This window comes from Leptidea sinapis, chromosome 37, assembly GCF_905404315.1.
Source record: "Leptidea sinapis chromosome 37, ilLepSina1.1, whole genome shotgun sequence".
NCBI lineage: Eukaryota > Metazoa > Arthropoda > Insecta > Lepidoptera > Pieridae > Leptidea > Leptidea sinapis.
In genome coordinates, this window is record NC_066301.1 from 3,970,160 (window position 1) to 3,982,242 (window position 12,083).

Genomic DNA, 12,083 nt, shown 5'->3' on the forward strand with positions numbered 1-12,083 from the left:
CTCAGGGTTCTTGAAAAACCCTAAAATTCCTGAGTGGCGCTACAATTGCGCTCGTCACCTTAATACATAAGACGGTAAGTCTGATTTGCCCAGTAATTGCACTAGCTACGGCGCCCTTCAGATAGAAACACAGTAATGTTTACACATTACTGCTTCACGACAGTAATAGGCGCCGTTGTGGTACCCATAATCTAGCCGGCATCCTGTGCAAATCAGCCTCCACTCCCACCATTTTAAATATAGGTAAAACATTAAAAATAAATACAAAAACAATACAATTAATCTATGTAATAATAAATTTTGGTACCCACGCACTCATTTTACAATTTGCCAGAGGCCTCCGATTAAACTGCATTCATTCAATTCTCTTTCGACGAATATTGGACCATTTTATTTTTCTACTTCAGCGTCTCAACAGTGCATTTCTATTTAAGCTTACTCACAGAATGTCCCTTCTATTTAAAAAAAAAAGTAATGCCTGCTACACACGTTCTTTCTCAGATATATCATATCAATTATATTTTGTTCCTTATTATATTATGATATTTACAACATCCCAATTATATTATGATATTTACAACATTTTTAAGAGCGCTGTTTTTTATGAAAGTAAAGGAAGTTATTATCTACGAAAGGATAGTTATTTATGGGTCTTCTGCTACAAATTATAAATAAAATCCTTGCAAACATTAATGAATATAATATTAATACAGCATATTATATTCCGTTAAAAATAGCAGCGTTATAACACCCCTGTACTTTCTTAGGTGAAATTCTAAAGTAATTCTCTTTAGTGTTGTAAAAGTAAAAAAGGTAGCGAGGTTAACCTTCAAATTTCTTTATCATTGCACTCTTATAAATAAATATTATCATCTTTAATCAAGGATTGTTTGTACATTCGTTAAAGATCTCCAATTAAATGTTTCGGAATACCAAGTCGGGATTCAGTGGTTTGGTCGTGAAGAGTAGACGGATGAAAGTATATTTATTGACAGCGTGACTTTAAAAAACGAAAATGAATGAAAATTTTGGGAAGATAACCATTTCAAAAGCACCAAGAAAACGGCTTGAATAAAAGAGTGGATGATAGTCTTTAAAGAGACCGAGGAAGAATATTAGGGCTGAATGAAACAAATGGAGCTCTGTAATCTCTACTCAACCCTCTGGGAGACAGGTTTTGATTGTTTGTAAGTGTTGCTTCATGATTTATCGAAATGTGTAGCAAAATAATCTAAAATGAAGCTTATAAATTCTTTAACATTAGTTTTTTTTTAATGTTCTTTTTCAGTAATCATTGGTTAATTAAACTGTCCTTAAGAAACTTTAAATCTTAGTGAGAAATTTCTAAGGAACAATAATTGTTTTAGCATTATATATTATAAGCTACTTATATGTACCAAGATTTTAGATAATTATTCTGATTTTTCTCAACGCAAGCACATTTTAATTATGTCCAATCCACCTTAAGTTAAACGCTACAGCTTGCTCTTTGTTCCATGTTATTAGTTACAATATTTCACGTTGGGCGGACATTTTTATAGGTATTTAGCGAAAACGTCGCCTCCGCGGACCAATTTGAAAGTTGTTTGCGTGCCCAATTTACGAGTGAAGTTAATTCGGAATGGCGTGTCTTCGGCTTGTTTATTACAATTATATGAACTAACTTTATTATATACTAATTACTTTGTGTGCTATTAAACTAAAACAAAGGCCATTAAATTATTGGGTGCTTTATAGCTGAACACATTACCCGGAGCAAGGTTATGTTTATGATCTATACTAGTTTAAGAGAGTTCCCTTTTCTTTTCGCACTTACACCCGAAAGGGTTAAAGACCCTATCAATATGGTAAATTTTTTGTCATTCTGTAACAAGTAAGACTAGATAATATATTGTATTTTTTTTATGACAATGAGAGACGAGACGAGCAGAACGTTCAGCTGATGGTAATTTATACGACCTGCCTATTATATCGCAGTGCCGCTCAGGATTGAAAAATTTTGAGCGGCACTACAACTGCGCTCGTCACCTTGAGAAATAAGTTTTCAAGTAATTTCAAAAGATACGGCGCCCGAAAAAGAGTAATGTTTACACATTACTGCTTCATGGCAGAAATAGGCGCCGTTGTGGTTGGTACCTACCGATAATCTAGCCGGCGTCCTGTGCAAAGAAACCTCCCACTGGTAGTTATACAACTAAGTTAGGATATTATGCTCCATATCCCAGCGGAAACTCCATAGGGAGTGCCGCTTGCGCCTCTCTCTCCCCAAGAGAAGGTCGCCTTCGATGTAGGCTTAGAGGGCACCTGCCCAAAGCCAACTGCAGGTGGTGTTTAGTGGGTAGGCACCTAGGTTTTCACGTGAGTCCCACATAACCAACGCAGACTTAGGCTGCGTTGGTATGCATGAGCATTCACCACCTCCCTCCCGTCGTTATCCCGGAGGGTAGCCCATTCCCTTACTTGGGCGCAAAAAAAAAAAAATGCTCCATGATTTATTTGTTAAACATTTTATTAAATAAAAATATAAGAAAATTTATTTTATTGCTATATGATTAATAGTTATTTAGGGAAGCATAAGACATTAAGGGTGGACTCACCTGTCACTATTAGATACGTTCACTACCAAATGTGACTTGAATAAGTGAATTTATAATAATAATATAATAAATAATAAATTTATTTATTTCAGGCAGCATTGCCCATATATTGTTAGTATTAACTTATTCTAGGATTAGTAATATTACAAGGATTTATTTTTAGATTTAAGAATAATATTCCATTTTCTATTAATAGAATTATGTACATTATTTAAGAGTCTTAATATACTATTTTAATTTTTATTAATTCTATTCCTAATTTTTTTCAGAATAGCGTAAAAATCATCTACACAATGAGAACATATGAGATGCACTACAAAAACGTGGTAATCCCAAGAACATCCTAAAAGCATTATTATATTGAACTCTAAAAATGTTCATAGTTTTACGTGTATGCTTCACCCACAAGTTACTTGTATAAAAGGACTGACAGTAGGTGGTGAACATTAGCTTTTTGACATTCCTACTGCACTTCTGAAAACTTCTTATTATCATGTTCGCCCTAACTGACAAATTTCTTCTCTCTCTCTGTATATCATCATCACCAGATCATCTGGACATCATTTAGATATAGTTACGTTACCCAAAATGTTGAACAAGACATACAAGATTTATCGTCATATCGTGATACGTCACTCGAACGGTTGGCTCAGTGGAAGAGCGCTCGCACGAAACGCGAGAGGTTGCGGGTTCAAGTCCCACATCGTTCATAAATTCTGTTTTCAAATTTAATTTGTAGTAATAAATCCCAGAAGTGAGGGTTAACACTATAAAAAATATAACAAATTGTATAGTTACGTTAATAAATTATTTAAGTAATATATCAGCTTATTAAGTATCACAGATTTTAAATTCAAATTCAATTTTCCCATGTCAAATTTTACAAATTTTTCTCATCATGGACATCCCTTATATTCCACGAGTAAAGAGTGAAAGACCACAGGAGGTATCTTCACCACAGACCGTTGTACACCACTTTGCAAAATTTATGTTGTTCTAGTACTTCTACTACGCAGTCTCTTGGTTTTAGGGACAATCTAGCGATTTTTGCAATAATTACGAGCCAAACATCTTATTTATCAACAGGCCTTTCCTTATTTTAAATTTATGTGTATTTCAAGAATCCAAAGTCAGAATCTAACACCCTTTCAGAACGAAACAACTCAGACCAGAAAAACTTGCAAAAGAAACTCCGAGGGATATATCTACTATATAAATCTATTTGACGATGTTTTTCTTACCTTTTTATGGCAATAAGAGCAGGACAGGAAATACAATGCAGTGCCGCTCAGCAACATTCTTTTTTTTTTATGGAATAGGAGGACAAACGAGCGTACGGGTCACCTGTTGTTAAGTGATCACCGCCGCCCAAAATCTCTTGCAACACCAGAGGAATCACAAGAGTGTTGTCGGCCTTTGAGGAAGGTGTACTCGCTTTTTTTGAAGGTACCCATGTCGTATCGTCCCTGAAACACCGCACAAGGAAGCTCATTCCACAGCTTTGTAGTACGTGGAAGAAAGCTCCTTGAAAACCGCACTGTGGAGAACCGCCACACATCCAGATGATATCCTAACTTGTGGCGTGTCGTGCGAAGGTGGAATTCGGCGGCAGGAATCAGGTTAAACAGCTCTTCGGAACACTCCCCGTGATAAATGCGGTAGAAGACACACAATGAAGCGACGTCTCTACGCAACGCCAAGTGATCCAGCCGTTCACAGAGCACTGGGTCCCCGACAATTCGAGCTGCTCTGCGTTGCACGCGGTCAAATGGATCGAGCTGATACTGGGGTGCGCCAGACCAGAGATGACAGCAATACTCCATGTGTGGCCGGACCTGCGCTTTGTAGAGCGCTAGTATGTGGGCCGGCTTGAAGTATTGCCGTGCTCTATTAATGACGCCTTTCTTATATATATATTCTTTGAAGCCAATTTTGCTTTGCCTTCCAGATGAGCACGAAATTGGCAATCGCTCGAGATTTCGAGACCCAGTATTCCGATACTAGGCGAGGCTTTGAGGGAAGTGTTGTCGAAGAGCGGGGATATGACAAATGGGGTTTTTTAGTGGTAAACGTGCAAACTTGAGTCTTCTGGGGGTTAAATTGGACAAGGTTCAATTTTCCCCATTCCGCGACCTTCTCATGAGAGGACTCGATAGAACAGCGTGGGAGACAGCACACAGCCTTGGGGCACTCCAGAATTCACGGGCTTCGGGTTCGAGCAATATCCGTCGACAACGACCTGTATGCTACGCCTAGTGAGGAAGCTGGAGGTCCACTTGCACAAGCTCTCGGGGAGCCCAAATGATGGAAGTTTGGAGAGGAGTGCCTTGTGCCATACACGATCAAAGGCCTTCGCTATATCCAGGCTAACTGCCAGGCCTTCCCCCTTGCTTTCAATAGCCGCAGCCCATCTATGTGTCAGGTATACCAGAAGATCACCTGCCGACCGACCATGGCGAAACCCGTATTGTCGGTCGTTGATCAACTGGTGACCCTCTAGGAATCAGGGACTACGCCTTTTGAATAAGAGTGCCGGAATAAACGCGTTAGCACCGGCGTCAACTCAGGGACACACGTTCTAAGCACGATTGGAGAAATGCCATCCGGCCCGCTCGACTTCCTGACGTCCAACGAAAACAGAGCTTGCCTAACCGTTTTCTGTCTGAACTGTACTTCAGGCATAGAGCTCGGACACCGCGGGATGGTCGGCGGTGTTTTTCCGTTGTCGTCAAGAGTCGAGTTGGAGGCGAAAAGAGTGCACAAGAGATCGGCTTTCTCTTTTGCCATATGGGCCAGGCTGTTATTCCTCATGTGCAACGGCAGCATGGACGGCTGGCTGAAGTTACCAAGAGCAGCTTTCGACAACGACCAGAACTTGCGTGTTCCGGTCGGGTAACTGGAAAGCTGCTCGCCGATTTCGCATTCCGCATTCTGAGCAGCACTACAGGTGCACTTGTTACCTTGAGACATAAGTTGTCAAGTCTCATTTTCCCAGTAATTTCACTAGCTATGGCGCCCCTCAGACCGAAACATAATAATCATTTCAGCTGAAAGACGTCCACTGCTAAGCTTCCCCCAAAGGTCTCCATGACGATCGGTCCTGCGCTGCCCTCATCCAACCATTCCGGCGATCTTGACCAGATCGACGGTCTATCTTGTTGGGGGGCCTACCAACACTTCGTCTTCATCTTCGGACTTCAACGGACATCTGTCCGTCGAACTGTCACACCTGCCCACTGCCACTTCAGATAAGCAACCATCTGAGCTATGTCGGTAACTGTGGTTCTCCTACGGATCTCCTCATTTCTGATTCTATCTCTAAGGGTAACTTCTAGCAAAGCCCTCTACATTGCCCGCTGAGCGACAATGAGCTTCCTCATAAGGCCCATAGTAAGCAACCACTTCCATAACGTCAACTTTTTAATTCCCGTCAATGTTATTGACATTGTTATTGTTGCCAAAGAAACAAGTAAACATTGCATGATAATTTTATCATTGCACTGTTTTCCTTTTGGAAAGTGAAAATGGAAGAAAAACAGAAGCACACATTAAATCCATCTAATACACTTTTTCAAAAATATGAATGAAACAGATATTTCACACAATTTACCACGTCATGGAGTAAAATAACGGTTTACCTACGCGTGCTACTTCGTTTAATTCCTAATCCATAGTTTTTGCATGATAATCACTAAAATATTAAAAAACGTCCGTTTAAACCTTAATCAGTCGTTTATTATTAAAACGTCTGTTGGTGAAATCGGCTCTAATTGTATTATGATGGTCAACTATCTGAATAAATAAAGCAACGATATCAAAGTAACAAGTGAATAATTAATTTATTTAAGTTCAGGAATAACAAAGAGTAATTAAAGTTTAATAATTACTAAATTATATTTTTTATAAACAATAGTTATAGCCCCTAAAAATACGAATACGAAATAGATCAAAACAGACGAATATTGCCTTTAAAATGTTAGTCCCCTTTTGGCTGTCAGATCATATTTATATGTATAAATGAAATAGTTTTAAGTATAAATAATAAATAAATAAATAGGAAAATAGAATAGATTGAACTTTAGCTGAACGATACAATATTTAACTCTGAAAGAGCGGCGATATCACAGCACGAATCTATCATAAATCACGTTTTTTTTACCAAGCTTGTTTATCTAGCAATCCATAACATAAACCGCATAATAATACCTCAACTATTTTTAACACAAGCGGGTATAGCGTCTCAAGTGGCGGGCGTCGGGTTTGGCGCCAAAACAACTCAGCAGGTGGCAGTTAAGGTTAGCTCTGGGTTTCAGTCCATCTCTATCTCCTGAGTCCTAAGGTAAGCTAAGCAAAAGCAAATTAGAAAAATATCTGAATTTTTATAACTTGCCAAAACAAAACGATCCAGAATTCGACAATCATGAATGGTAACAAAGGGCTAGAGTTGATCAATAACACGCTTACACTTACAACTCAGCAGGTGGCAGTTAAGGTTAGCTCTGGGTTTCAGTCCATCTCTATCTCCTGAGTCCTAAGGTAAGCTAAGCAAAAGCAAATTAGAAAAATATCTGAATTTTTATAACTTGACAAAACAAAACGATCCAGAATTCGACAATCATGAATGGTAACAAAGGGCTAGAGTTGATCAATAACACGCTTACACTTACAATAAACGAGGAGGTATATAAAACGATGACGGTATCAATTGTATTTTATTCGAGACTCATAAAAAGTTATAACAAAGGAAACGCCAAGGATGTCTCAGACGATATAATACATCGTGTGATGTAATACAATTTCGCAACATAATATATTGGAATATTGAAAATTTCGACACAAGGCCTCTGTGGGATTGGTAATCGACACGGTAATGGAATCCATCATACCGCTCGAATACACCTTATATAAATTCGATATACCTCGGGGATGAGAAAATAAACTATTTTGCATGAAATGCTTCTGATATATCGGATAGGTGGATATAATTTAAAAAGACCCCCAAGTCGTTGATGATCATAATAAATTATGATTAGCCTAGAGAAACTCTCTAAGAAAAAAGCGATTCACACGATTGTATGAAACGTGCAGTCATTGACAGAAGACCTGAAATCCTCTACGTTTTAAGCAACTGTTCGCTTTCAAACTTACCCAGATTATACTTCGTGGCCAATCGCGATACTGTCATCATCATCAGCCGGAAGACGTCCACTGCTGGACAAAGGTCTCCCCCAAAGATTTCCATGACGATCGGTCCTGCGCTGCCCTCATCCAACGTATAGCGAACACGTACCGGAAGGCACAGTGTTGGTAGGCCCCCCACAAGATGGACCGACGATCTGGTCAAAATCGCGATACTGTAATTACTACTATTTCAAACTTATGTTCAATAACTGCTCGTTTCCTACTAAACTAAATTTTAAATTTTTACTTAGGCAATCCCGCCTCTTATTACGTAGTATTTACATCCTCTTTGTCATTTATTACTGCTTGTTTATAAATTGTCATGACTTTGACGAAACGAGCATAACATTTTGTAGCATTATTATGATTAGCTTCCATTTTTGAATGTTATTTGGTTAAAAGCAATTATAACTGAATATAGTGTCATCTTTACATAGTAATGTTTACACCATCCGATCATTTGTAACTCATTCATTCAAAACCGCTGGGTTAGCAAATCGTTGGAAAAAAAATACATGATGAACACGAAAACAACGTGTCTTGTTTAAACAACTGTTAGCTGTTAAAAGGTCGGTTACGTAATCAACGATTATATAGCAGTTGATAAACTAGAGACTTATAATAAGAGTAAGTAAGTACACAAAAGAAATTACACTATGACATGACTTTAAATAACACATTTACAAGACTGATAAATATGACAATGATGAACAACTATACAAAACAAGATAAAGAAAAAAGTTGAAAAAGATAACAATTCGGTTTCTATGTGGACGAGATCAAAAGCTATTCAGGTTAAAACATTTCCCATAGAGTTAGTTGCTACCATTGCGTATGCATAACCAGGCAGACATACATGAGCAGGAGGCAGTTACCATAACATATTACAGTCAACTTATCGATTAAATTGGCTCATATAAATTCTGGATCCAACAACCGTAATTCTAAAATAATTTTCTCTCAGTCCTTTGTTTGTTCTGCTTGCAGTAAATTTATTTCAAGATAAAATGTAACCTAATATCATTATCTGTACCCCTGACATCGTATGTGCGATATTTTTAACCGACTTCAAAAAGGAAGAGGTTCTAAATTCGATCGTTATTTTTGTATGTATTTACACTTAGTAAGCTGAGACTTATGATCCGATTTACGTGATTCTTCTTTAGTTCTCAAGCCAGCTCGCTTGGGTTTTTTGCTCTAGACGAAGTTATCCCGCTCAAAACCTTCTATTCAATTTGGCTTGGCACCGACTTCAAACCTATCAATAGGCCTTTACTAATTTTATTCATGTTAAAGGTATCAGGTTTGCAGATTTTGTTTGTATTTACTTTTCAGTTTTTGAAGTCGGTTTTTTTTAACGTAGTTTTTTAGTGATTCGGTAATTAAGACATTAAACAAATTCAGATTCAGATTCGTAATATCACTAGTAAAACTAAATGTTATCAATTCTTTCTGCCATTTTGCTTTCATTAACTCGGTATGTTCATCATTAAAAACCTACAGTAGCATGTTTATATAAAACATACATCATCCAAAATGTACTCTATTCATGCACAAACACGAACCGTGTAGTTCTTTGTATTTTCAGAAGAATGGAGTACTAAACGTAAAAGTAATGACATTTTGTCGTCGGAGGGCGACGCGGCACGGTGCTACAGAAGGCTTTACTACTTCCGGTGGCAAGATGGCGGACATCGCGAGCAACAGGAAACTGGCGCGGGCATGACATGATAAAACACGTTCCAGATAAAGTACAGTCGGCAACGCAAGTAAATACAGATAATATTAATATATTCATATATTTTTATCAAAACAATGACATACCTACTCGATACACTAAATGTGCTTTACAGAAACATTTAATTACGTTAAGATTTATTTAAAAATGCTTATAAATTTAATACAATTTACTATCCACCACCACACCGGAAAAGTTGAACTTTATGAGAAGAAGTGGCAACAAAGTCACTGCTAGTCTTTTATTTACAACTTCAGCATTTTACATAAAATTAATACAATCTATGCAACAAAAATTCTCAAATGTTTCTTCCTACTTACTTACTTTAAATTTAAAGAAAAATAAAACTAGTTGAGGGAATGGTATTATGTCTTTCACGTATTTTCTCAAATTTATAGATATATTTTACAATATTTTATAATATTTAAAAATTTTAGTCTAGATCTATGTGACTCTCTTTGTCCTCCTCAATATAACTCCAACAGCTCTTTTCTATGGCAAAAGAATAGAATTAGTATCAGCAACACTATCTCGGAACAATATACAAATAGATAATGCTGTGAAAGTAACAAAAATATACCAACTTTGCAGTTTTGAAAGAGAAATTGTGCATTATATCTAATTCATGCATTTGTCTTTGCTTTCAGCTTTCTACAAAATTAATATAACTAGATTTTAGAGCTTAGATTAAGGATTGGTCTCCGCTGCGCTCCAACTACACACCGCATACAATAGCTTTTTTATTACGGCAACTATTAGATGCTTGTGTTCGTGACATCTTGACACTCAATGGCATCTTTCAAATTTTGTAACATACGCTTTAAGGTATTTTACATTGAAATGAATAAAATACAAAATACTTACTGATGATATTTGATCCCAATTTCTTTCTTATTTCTTGTAGTATTTTTACAAAGTCTTACTACGCAATCTGACATTTTAGTTTCAATTATTACCAAAGTTTAAAAGAACACGTCAACGTCACTTATTGTTCGAGACTGACTCGAGTACGCCCACTTGGGCGTAGTATTAGTTGCCACACTGCGACTATGCCTGCGGAGACCAATCCATAATCTAAGCGTACCTCAAACTATTCTATACTATATACACGTCAAATAAACCAACATAAATAATTTTGAAGTAAAATACTCCAACTGTACAATCTTGAGATTTCACTTCATACTAATTTCATTTCTAAACCTTTGACTTACGAATCATTTCACTTTGACACATGCCGTGCACACCGATGGAAGCGTTGTATTTTAAGAGAATGTAAGAATACATTAGCTTTAGCGAATTTCAAACGCTATTTATACAAGTACAAAGTTCATTTTCATTTGCTAGATTAGCGAATTTGTGTTGATCGCTTTTGGAGTCAGACATCAAAGGCTATAGCCGTCAAGTAGGATCGCTTATTTCCCGCATCGGGTATGATGTAGAGGTTTCCGTTTCAGATGATAACACGTAATGGTGATCGTTTGCCCTTTGCTTCCACTAAATGGTGCTGTTAACCACCTTGTAGAGAATTATTAGGGTTACGAAGTTGTATTCTTGGGGGTTATTGATCTTTCACACTAGCACGTTAGAATTTTATCGGTTCATTCGGGAGTATTTAGATAACTGATATTTTTATTATATACCTAGTATAGAAATAAGGTCTGTTACAAATAATGCACTTTTTTTTGGTTATTTCCAACTTCTTTACGCAATAAATGTGTGATCCGGCGAGGCGCACGGAAGTTGAGAGGGAGATATAAGTTATTATTATTTGCAGAGAGTGGCTATTTGGATTATCCTGTTTGGGTCCTAGTAGCACCGCGTCCATAATTGAACTATTGTGTTCGACACTGATACTTTTAGCTCGTCGTCAAGCCCTGCCGCATTTAGGAACCGCAGTATCTTCTTGACGCGAGTATTACAAACAGCATCGGGGAGCAGATGCTATGCATTATATATATCTCCTCCCGTGGGTGTCGTAAAAGGCGACTAAGGGATACAAACAACAGAGGATGAGTAGCAGCATCATTCGTTAAGAGCACACCACTTACTGCGATCGCCAACCCGCCTGCCAAGTGTAGCGATTAAGGCAAAAAAAAACCCCAAAATATGACAGACACAATAAGGCCCCGGTCCCCAGTCCCCGGCGGCCCCTCTCGTGGTGGCCACGGTAGCAGCCACATAAGCGACGGAGCAGGGGGTGCTAAGAATTCCCGGGTGCGGCATCGCTACCACAACTGAATTAATTTTAATTTTTAAATATTATTTTTATTATTAAATATTTTTTTATGGGAGATAGTTAGTGAAGTTAGCAAGAGGGAGAGTTAATTTTCGTATTTTAATGAATAATAAGTACTTATGATATTTATTTTTAATAAATTTTAATCGCTTCATTGATATTTAAGTGTCGTAAACGTCAAATATGTTTTACTTCAATCGCGCGTAAAGATTACACGCACCATATACTTGGTATACTACTAAGTTTATGGCGCACTTTTATGACGTCGTGTAATGTTAATATTTATACAAATTTATTTATTGAAGTCTGAGCAATAGATAAAAACGATTTA